The 10766-nt window shown below is 38.6% G+C and overlaps 1 protein-coding gene and 1 pseudogene across 4 annotated transcripts in view; one reads left to right on the top strand and one right to left on the bottom strand.

Moving 5' to 3' along the window:
* Window positions 1-10766, bottom strand: part of TIAM1 (TIAM Rac1 associated GEF 1) — a 320249-nt gene that overhangs the window by 245201 nt on the left and 64282 nt on the right. For all 4 annotated transcript variants that reach the window (XM_072615007.1, XM_072615015.1, XM_072615013.1 and 1 more), the window contains exon 3: window positions 3624-3677. The gene's annotated coding sequence lies outside the window, so the exon portion shown is untranslated. The remainder of the gene's footprint in view (window positions 1-3623; window positions 3678-10766) is intronic.
* On the top strand, window positions 4787-6544 carry LOC140508008 (isocitrate dehydrogenase [NAD] subunit gamma, mitochondrial-like; annotated as a pseudogene).

The raw sequence follows: 10766 nt of genomic DNA, 5'->3' as shown, positions 1-10766 counted from the left end.
TCCCTCAAATCGAAGTCAGCTGCAAGTCATATCATCATCTTGATCTCATGATCCTCTTCAAGAATGAAGGACAAACACAATAACAACAACAATAACTGTTTTCCTGGTAAATTATCAGTTGTGAGCCTAATTCTTTGGTAACATTGAATTCCAAGGTCTACTCTCTTATACGGGTATCTGCCAAGTCTTCTGTGATGCTAACTAGAATTTTTCAGTATTTAAACTTTTTTTTTAATGTGGAGCAGGTAGGTTCCTTGCAATGATTTTTCTTTGACCCAAAAGCTCTGGATTTTGACTCTGAAATTCTTGAGCATTCTCATTTTGGAGTTGCTTTCATAAGATTGCTGTTATTACTTTATCATATGATTCTAATATATATTTGAGCAATTTTCTTTCATGATTTCTTGAAATAACAAGATTCTTTTTTTGTTGTTGTAACTTTCAGGCAGTCCAATGTTTTTTATATTTTTTCTCTGACATGTTTTCTAGATCAGTTGGTTTTTCATAGTAAATACCTTACATTTTCCTCTATATCTTAAGTCTTTTGATTTTTTTTATATTTGTTAACTTTATTATTATTATTATAACTTATTATATTCATTAACTCCTTTATTTAGTTCATACCAATTTTTATTATAACTTATTATATTCATTAACTTCTTTGTTTAGTTCATATCAGTTTTCAGGGAATCTATTATTTGACTTTGTATCTCTTATACTAAGGTATTAATTCTTCTTCCGAGTCTTTTCTCTAGAGCTACCATTTGTTTTTGAATTTTCTCTATCACATTTCATTGTAATACAGTTTTCAAAATTCTGCTTCATTACTCCCAGGAATTTTAATTGTCTTTGCTGCCAAAGTCTTTGCATTTGAGTCACTGCTTGTGGGTGTTGTAGAGCTAGGTTTCTTCTAGGTTCCTGTCTTTAGCATCTTTGGCTCCATATTCCATGGGAATTTTTTTTTTATTTACTCTTTCTCCCAGCTTTACTTTATATGGATGATTCTTAGATTTATGTATTATCTCTAATTTGTCTCCTGAACTCCTATCTGGCATCTTCAACTGCAGGTTAGATACCTCAAAATAGAAGTCTAATAGAAAGCCCAAACTCAACATGTCCAAATCAGAACTCAGTATCTTTGCCTCTTCAAAATTTCCCTAATACTGTGGAGTGCATCATCATTCTTCCAGTCTCCCCAATGCAAAACCTAAGTGTTATCCTGAAATCCTCTCTATTTCTTACTCTCACAAACCAAAGCAGATCTTCCAAATTTTTTATCCCAACCTCCCATGGCTCTTCCTTATTTTACCCTCTCAGCTGAGAACCTTGTCTCATATTTTTCAAAAAAAAATTAAATCAAATTAAGGCCATTAGCCAAGAGCTCCCTTTTCTCCCCTCCTCCTCATTTCCTATTACCCTGCTGCTCTCTGCCACATCTTCTCCTTCACCTGTCTCACATGATGAGGTGGGCTTTCTTCTTCTGAAGGTTAAGCCCTCTACAGGCACAAGTAATTCCATCCCAATCCTTCTACAGGGCACTGACCTGTCATCATCACTCTCACTTATCTTCAATCTCTCCTTGTTACAATGCTGCTTCCTCACTAATATAAACATTTTCATGTCTCAAAAAACAAGTTCATTATCAAAAAGTTCTTACTTTATTTATCCATTTCAGTAACTATCATCCCATATCTCTCCTCCATTTTGCAGCTAAACTTGAGAAGGCTGTCTAAAATAGGTGCCTCTATTTCCTCTCCTCTCACTCTCCCCTTAATTCTCTACAGTGTGGCTTCCAACATCATCATTTAACCAACACCGCTTCCTCCAAGGTTACTAACAATATCAATGGCTACATCTAGTGGTTTTTTCTCATTCCCTCCTTGATTCCCTCATGCTCCTTGATCTCTCTGCAGTCTTTGACACTGTCAATCACACTCTTTTCCTTGATATTCTCTTCTTTCTAGGTTTTTTGACAATATTCTCTCCAGGCTCTCCTCATATCTATGTGACTACTTCTTCTTGGTCTCCTTTGCTAGATTTTCATCCAGGTCATGCCTACTAGCTGTTATGTCCAGGGCCCTCTTCTCCCTCTAAACTGTTTCACTTGGTGATCTCATCAGCTCCTATAGATTCAATTGTCATCTCTGTGCTAATGATTCTCAAATTTATTTATGTACTATACCCTTCTGCTGATCTCGTCTCATATCTACAAATTCCTATTAGACATCTCAACCTAGATGTCCTGTAAATATCTTAAAATCAACTGAATTCATTATCTTTGCCTTCCATGACCCCTTTCATAATCTCTTCCCTATTACTCTCAAAGGCACCACTATCCTCCTAATCTTCCAGGTTCAAAACCTAGGGATCATGCTCAAATTCTTACCCTCTTACCCCTTATATACAATCTGTTGTTTCATCTTTGTAACAGCTCCCAAATTCACCCACTTCTCTCCTCTGATTCTTCTACTACCCTGGTACATTTCCTACTCAACAACCTAAACTATTGCAATAGCCTGCTGGTTGATCTGCCTGCCAAAAGTCTTTGTCATTCCTGTTGATGCCCCCACTCAGCCACCAAAGTGATTTTTATAAATTTCAAGTCTGAACAAGTCACCCCTACTCAATAAATTCCAGTAGCTCCTTGCTGCCTCCAGGGTAAAATACAAAGCCCTTTATTTGATGTTCAAATTTTTTCATAACCAAGTCACAAACACATGCCTTTCTAATCTTCATTCTTCTTATACCTCACCCCCAATGTACTCTTTGATCCCATAACATTGACCTCCTTACTCATCCTAGAATAAGACATTCTACCTGCTGAGTCTGGGCATTTTAACTGTCTTTCCCTCATGCCTACGATTCTTCCTCTCCTCATCTCTGCTTCCTAGATTCCCTGGCTTCCTTCAAGTCCCAGCTGAAGTCCCACTTTCTAGAGGAAGTCTTTCCCAATTCCTCTTAATTCTAGTGCATCTTCTCTATTGAATACATGCTATTTACCCTATATATGCCTTGTTAGTTCATAGTTATTTGCATGCTGTCTCTCCCTCTCCCGTTAAATTGTGAGCTACTCAAGGGTAGTGACTGGGTCTTTTGCCTTTTATTGTCAGTGTTTAACAGAGTAGAGTGCCTAGCACATGGTAAGAGCTTAATAAATGTTTATTGACAACTAGTAATCCCAATGCTTTTGGTCTCTTTATGTAAGATCTAGTCAGAGCTAACTTGGTCCTAGATCATTGATGCAGGGCAAAAAGGCTTAAGGAAGTCTCAGTGGCAGTAAACCCTAGGTTTAACATGTTGCATTTGAATTCTCAAATGGCCAACTCTTCTGAACAGTTAATACTAAGACAGCAGTACTTAAGTTTTCAGTTCTCTACTCTAGATATTAAAATTTAAAACTGCAGTAAGACTTTGGGAATACTTCATACGCATGCAAGCACACACATACACACACACAACACAAAGAATATTTCGATGGTTTTGCATTTTTTTTCATCCCTATGAAAGGTTTTTATATACACATGAAAATATAATACTCACTGTGTCATCTATCCATTCAGTAAGCCCAAGGATTTAAGAGTAACTTTCAACTAACTTGAGATAACAAAGATCAAAGATCATACCTGACTGGGAAGTAGGAAAGCTCGATTTTCATCTTTCATTTCATAGCATAAACTCTAAAAAAAAATAATAACAAAAGGGAAGGGAAGGAGAAAAGAAAAGGGTTACAAAGAATAGCAGTGTTTCTCATGGTCATCAGGCGGAATCACAACTATCCAAAATATGCAGAAGATAATGAAGAGATAATTGAGGGCCATTTCCAAAGATTTTATAAAACTTAAATGGTGACAATAAAATACAATTCCAACACATAGTGAGTTTACCAAATATACCAGATGGGGAATTTTTGTGGGGGCTTTATAAATTTATTTGGAAAATTTAATTAAAAATCTCAACAAGTTCCCCAAATTTCTCACTTATATTCAGAGCTTTACTGAATTTTTAACACATGCAATCTTTTCTTACTAAGCGCATACTATTTTTCTTCCAGTCTATCTATACAAATTAGCAAAAGTTACTTTGGAGTTCATAGTATAACGCCCTTAATTGAACAGAAAGATATAAATAAGGAAATGAAAGACTTGAATAGATGTTATAAAAAAAAAACTAAACTGAAAAACACATTGAGAAACCTAAATTGAAATAAACATTTATTAATTTTTCAAACATGTAGGGAACTTTTGCAACTAAGAGCAACTTGTGCTCTAAGACATTAAAAAAATTAAAAATGCAAAATCCTAAGTATTTGTTACAGACCTTAATGAAATAAAATTAGTAATCAATAAGGAAAATATGAGCAAAAGAACTCTTTCAAACCCATAAGGTGACTAAAAAATTATTCATAAAATTAGGAGTAAAATTTTAAAAAATCATAAAAATGAGAAAATATTCTATTAGAGATCACTGACTCTTAAGAGTCAGAAAGTACCCCACAGGACATAAACCAACCTCCAACTGAACATGAATTCCCTTTTAATATTCCTAGCAAGTGGTCACCCAGTCTTTGTTTGAAGAACTTAAATGAGGTTCTTATCAATTACCAAGACAGCACATTCCATTTAGGATACCTCTTTTAGGAAGTGTTTCCTTATATGAAGCCTAAATCCTACCTATATGATTCTAGTGTCTCCCAATTTAACAGTTCTTCAAATATCAAAATTAAAACATTATAATCTTCTATGTTTTCTATTTTCTAAGTGCCTTGTTCCTTTGATTCTCAAATGGCATGAACTTAAGACCCTTATGCATCCTGTTGAATGCTTTCAGAGCAATGTTTTGGGTCACTCTACCAGAGACATCTTTCACTGTTGACAAAGAACCAGTAATGACTCTTTTGGCCTGCCACTCAACAAGTTCTGAGTGTACTTAACCAGGAATTCTTAAGGGCTTATATTTTCACTGATTTAGGTGCTACTTAAAACACTCCTGTGAAGTAGACAGGACAGGGACTATAATGTCTATCAAAAAAATGAGGAAAGTGAGGCCCAGAAAGGACAAAGGATTCCCTAAAGCTCATGCAGCTGTGGAAGCACATAGTATGAAAGCTTCTGTTGGGTTATAAAAATTAGGAAGTGATGTTTGAATAGTGTCTGATAATCTTAACCTCCATGATTCTCTTGAATTGTGGACCATAAGGAAGCATGTGTGTGTGTGTGTGTGTGTGTGTGTGTGTGTGTGTGTGTGTGTGTGTGTGTGTGTGTGTATTTGGGTGTGCATCCCTCTCCATCCCCCCACCAGTCAGAATGAAGAAATGATAATGATTTCTCCAATAATAATGGAGAAATGATTAGTTTAACAGAGGAAATATCCTCTGCTTAAAAAAGAAATTTAAGAGAGGATACATTCCTTAGTTTAACATGAACCAAATCAAGAAAAGCTAAGTAGGGCATTATCTACCACATCAGAATCATCAATGGGACAGCAGCCTGTGCCCAGGAGAGTCAGAGCACCAGGGATCACTTTCAGCTATAGCAACTATGGTGGTAATGGCAGCTAGCAGCATCTTAAAGCTAAGGGCCATTAGCAACCATCTGGAGCCTCTGTCTGCCAAGTATGGAGGCCAACACACTGATTCCTGGTGATGGCATTGGGTTTGAGCTCATGCCACATGTCAAGTGTGTTCAGACATGCCTACGTGCCTGTGGATTTTGAAGAGGTTCAGGTGAGCTCTAATGTTGAAGAGAAAGGCATTGGCAATGTCATCATGGCCATCCAATGCAACCATTTAGAAACATCAAAACCAAAAACAATCTATCACTATCCTATAAGTCCAGTAACAACACAACATTCTTCACATTAGCTTAAGCCTCTATGCCAATGTTACCCACTGTAAAAGTGCCCAGCATAGTGACTCACCACAAAGACATAGACATCCTCATTGTTAGTGAGAACACAGAGAGTATAGCAGCTTAGAACATGAGAGATTGTCAGGTGTAGTGGAGAACTTGAAGATCAGCAAGGCCAAGTGTCTGCACTTTGGTGAGCATGTTTTACAAGTGGCCCAGGAAACTGGGCCCAAGAAAGTGATCACTGTGTACAAGGCCAGTGAAATGCAACTGGGAAATGGCCTCTTCTTCCATTGCTATAAGGAGGAGGTTTCAGGCTATCCAAACACCACTTTTGAGAGTATGGTCATGGACAACACCACAATGCAAGTACTATCTCAGTCCCAGCAGTTTGATGTCAGGTGATACCCAATCTTTATGGCAGCATCATCAATAATGTCTGTGCTGGGCTAATTGGGGGTCGAGGTCTTGTGGCTGGGGCAAATTATGGACACGTATATGCAGTTTTTGAGATGCCAACCCAAAACACAGAAGCATCACCAATAAGGACACTGCTAACCCTATGACCATCCTTTCAGCCAGTTGCATGACGCTGGACCATCTGAAGTTCGATCCATAATGCTGTCCTGACATTAATGGACAATGAAAATATGCATCCCCAGACATCAGAGGCCAGGATACCACTTCCAAAATCTATACACGACATTATCCACCACATCAAAGCAAACAAAGTTCCCCTTCCACACACCCCTAAGCTGTGTTGTCTATTTGTTGGCCTCTAATACCAGTTTGTCAGGAAACTGAGTTTGGGGAGGAAGGAGCCTCCTTCTAGGTCCTAAGTGTGCTCTTCCTTTCTCACGGCTTCATAGTTTATAAAATAAACAACTATGCTCCCATTCAAAAAAAAAACCCTCTTTTTTATTCTTTGTCTAATAGTGGAAGTCAACATAAACAATTAACTATTCTACCCCACTTAAAGTAAATGATACAATGCTAAGTCCTTGTTCCTTATCCAAGTGAGAATATATCCATACCAAAGACTAGTACAAATACATCCTGGATCAATTGTGATGACACTGCACAGAAGTTCAAGGGAACAGGAGACAGCATTCAAGTTAAACCCCTGCCCCCGCAGAAGGAAATTCTTGGGAGCAGAGGAAGCTCTCTGGCCTCAGCCTCCTCTCTCCTATATTAGCTAGAGGACCTTGTGAACTTCATAGGATCTGGAGGATTCTGTACTTCCCATGTTCCCATCCATGTCCTAGTGGCCACTGCATTAGGAACCAAGGACAAATTAGACAGAGATTTATGACTCTACAAACAGCCCAGTCCTTACCACCCCCACTCTCTCCAAAAAACCTGTACTAAACCTAAGAGGAACATCATGGAGACTGCAGTTAAAGGACTTCCAGGAATTGCGAGTTATTTGTTTGTCACATGTGCTCTATAATTTTGGGTTCACTTTCCCCTGGACTCTATGTACTGGTGGAAGAGGGTATCATAGATTTTGAGGGGGTTGTTTTGCACCAACTATACTATCATAGCAGACATTCTTTCTGGAAGCTAATTAACTCTGGCTGTCTAATTGATGTCAACTGACAATCATGGTAGGAAGCAAAGAGCCTATTAGCAACCCTGAGGGGATATAGGGGCCAGGTTTGGGGGACTTAACTTATCAGTGTGAGAGAGAATAAGGATAGTCATATGAAAACATATGCTACATTTGTATCCTTAAATGTCATGCTTGTCGTGGGTGTTAAGTTGAAATAAAAAAAGAATTAAAGAAGAGAGAAAAAGTGACTATTGCTTACAATCAACCAAACCAAGAAAAGGAGGGAGATGTCACAGTTTTCTTGGAAGATCAATCTTCCTTTCAAGAGTGTGTCCTCATTAACATTAGTACTATTCTACTTGGTAAATCAAAACCTTTAACTGAACTTTGTATTTGTTTTACTTTGCTGAAAGAAAATCATCTTTTTGTTTCACAACTACAATAAAATGTGAAGTGGAAATTGCCTGAGTCAGAAGGTTTTGGGATTAGCAGGAAGAAACTGTCAATCAAAAATGTCTCTCTAAGCACAGTGCTTGTACATGAATAAATAGTATGTTTGACAGATCTTAAGTAAATGCAGAGTACAGATGATTTTTCTACCACTGAACTAACTGGTAAAGTGGAGGTCTCCTGATTAACAGTCCTGGACCTAAAAATCTGTCTGATTCATGAGTAAATCAAGGGAAGAAAAAATAAATTAACTGACCCATAAATTAAATCAACATGGTGGTTCCAAAGTCCTGCATAAACAGTCACAGAATCAGAAAATTTCACATTTGGAAGGCACTTCAGTGGCATATCCAACCTGACCTATACCAAAAAAAGAATCCTCATTTACAGCACACCCAAGCAGTCATCTACCCTTTGTTTAAAGAGTCTCCAGTGAAGGGAAAACTATAATCTTTCAAGATAGCTTATTCCTCTAGGCAACCCTAATTATAAGGAAGTTTTTCCTTACTTTAAGCCTAAATTTGCCTCTTTACATGACTGTCCATGGCTCTGGATTCTGTCCTCTGGGGTCAAACAGAATAAATCCAATACTTCTTCTACATGACATCTTTCTAAGTACTTGAACACAGTTTTCATGCCTCCTCTGAGATTTCTGTTCTCCAGGCTAACGATCCACAGTTCCTTCACAATCTGAGTCTACATGGCAGTGACTCAAGGCCCTTTGACGTTCGGGTTGCTCTCTTCTACATGCATTCCAACTTGTTAACACCCATCCTAATATGTTGCACCCAGACCAGAACACAAACTGAGCTAGGTAGAGTAGAGCTGGCCTACTTCCATACTCTTAGAAGTTGTGGCTCTTCTAATGCAGCCTAAGAACCTCATAGCATTTTTTGACTTCCATATCATACTACTGATGGATCGATCTTCCAATCCATTAAAATTCCCAAGTCTTTTTGTTCAGACAAACCATACCTACCCTGACCTTTACTTTTGAAGTCAACTTCTTGGTTTTATACTGATTATCAGTATTAAATTTCATTTTTTTTTAAATTAGCCCAAATTTCCACTCTGCCAATATCTGATATTATCCTAGATTCTGTCATACATAGTGGTAGATATAACTCCCACCTCTGTGTCACCTGCAAATTCTACAACAATGTTATCTATGACCTTATTCAAATCACTGTTGAAAAGGTGAAGCATTTTCAGCTGCAGAGAGTAAAAGAGTTAGAAAGCATACAGTTGAATTCTCTCCCTCAAACCTCCCCCTTATAAAGGCTAGAAAATGCTTCAGAGTAAGTTCTAACTGAGAAATCCAAAGGAAATATCATACTAGATCATCTTTCCATCCTTGATCAGTATAAAGAAGCAGACATGTGAGGTCTGCAGACACTAGGTTTTGCCAGGAATACCTGAATGGAGTGCAGGGTCTGAGAAAGAACTGAAGCTATGTCCTGAGACAAGAAGCCCCAAATCCACAGAAAGGAAACAGATCTTGAGCAGAATACAATAACAGATGTCACAGGCAGCTCTATCCTTCACTTCCCAGTCCAAAGTCACAAGTCTGGGGCAGACTGAGGCATCTTGGGTCTAGGAATACAAGTCCAGCCTGAGAAGTTTCACTCTTGCTCTAGGTCAGAACATTCTGGGAAGCATTGAAAGCTAGCACTACATTGTGTACTAAGCAAAGAGTAAGTTCAGAAGTGTAAGAGATATGAAATAGCTAAATTTCCACATAGTTGGAGCCATAGAACCATCGCCTTGTGACTAAGAGAAATTGTTCAGATAAGATAGGATCCTGACCAATCAGCAGTGAATGGAGAGGGCTCAGAAATCTCAAACTCAGGTGCCCTAGGCAAACTGACTCAAACCAGCAGGGGTTAATGCCTCCTCAGTGACCTTTTGGTACTGAGCATGCTTAATGAACTTCATGCCTACTACCTTGCACACCCTGCATAGAATTAGGGCATCATTAAGTGAACATACATCATCTGACCAGGAGGGGTAATATACCAAGAGTATAATATACCAGGAGGAGACTGTAGCCCAGAAGGATTGGGACCAATACTGATAAGGAAGGGAGGAATCTTGATCAAGAAACCTGTGTAAGCTGACTTGGGCCTCTGTCTCAATGCACTCTCGCTCCTGCTTGTGCATATTGGCACAGGGCGTCCACTTCTCCAGAATCGTTTCTGTTTAAACTCTTGTTTAAAATTTCTGCCTTTGGAATATTTCCAACAAGAAGCAAGCGGTAGCCATGTGGCTCTGACTCCAGAAGAGGAGTGGCTTCTCAATTCCACCCTCTAACCCAGTCTGAAGCCTGCAGCTGAATGACCAAGGCAGAAATTCCAGACCAAAGGGGAGCCACCAGTGATAGCACTTTGAACCATCAGAGTTTTCCAGCTAACTGATGGCTGAATCCAAGAGTGGGCTACAGAACTCCAGTTAAGGACAGGCTCAGCTGAGACCAGGAGGGAAGCAATCAGACTTCGCTCTGGATCATACAACTTTGGGAGAACTGAAGGTGCCTAGCTTGAGCTGTCCCTCACAACCTGGAATAAAACAACTCTCAATACCTTAAGAAAACTGCAACAGAACCGACCCAGATCCTCCCTACAGAAGTGTGCACAACTCAAACCCAATACCAAATCTGAAATCAGGAAACAGGCTGCAGAATGAACTTCCCCCACCACACCCCCACCAAAAAGAAAAGGCATCCCACCACAACGAACCATTATAATGACAATGGGGCAAAGAGTCATTATAATGGCAAGGGAGATCAAGACAGAAACATAGAAAAGAATGACTTCAAAGTATTTTTAAGTCAAAGCCTCAAAGAAAAATACAGCTTAAACACAAGTTCAACTAAAATTCATGGAAATTATAAGGCAAGGTTGTTTGGAGGTTTTTAAAGT

The sequence above is a fragment of the Notamacropus eugenii genome, chromosome 5, assembly GCF_028372415.1.
Source record: "Notamacropus eugenii isolate mMacEug1 chromosome 5, mMacEug1.pri_v2, whole genome shotgun sequence".
Taxonomy (NCBI): Eukaryota; Metazoa; Chordata; class Mammalia; order Diprotodontia; family Macropodidae; genus Notamacropus; species Notamacropus eugenii.
This window is presented reverse-complemented; position numbering and strand designations above follow the sequence as displayed.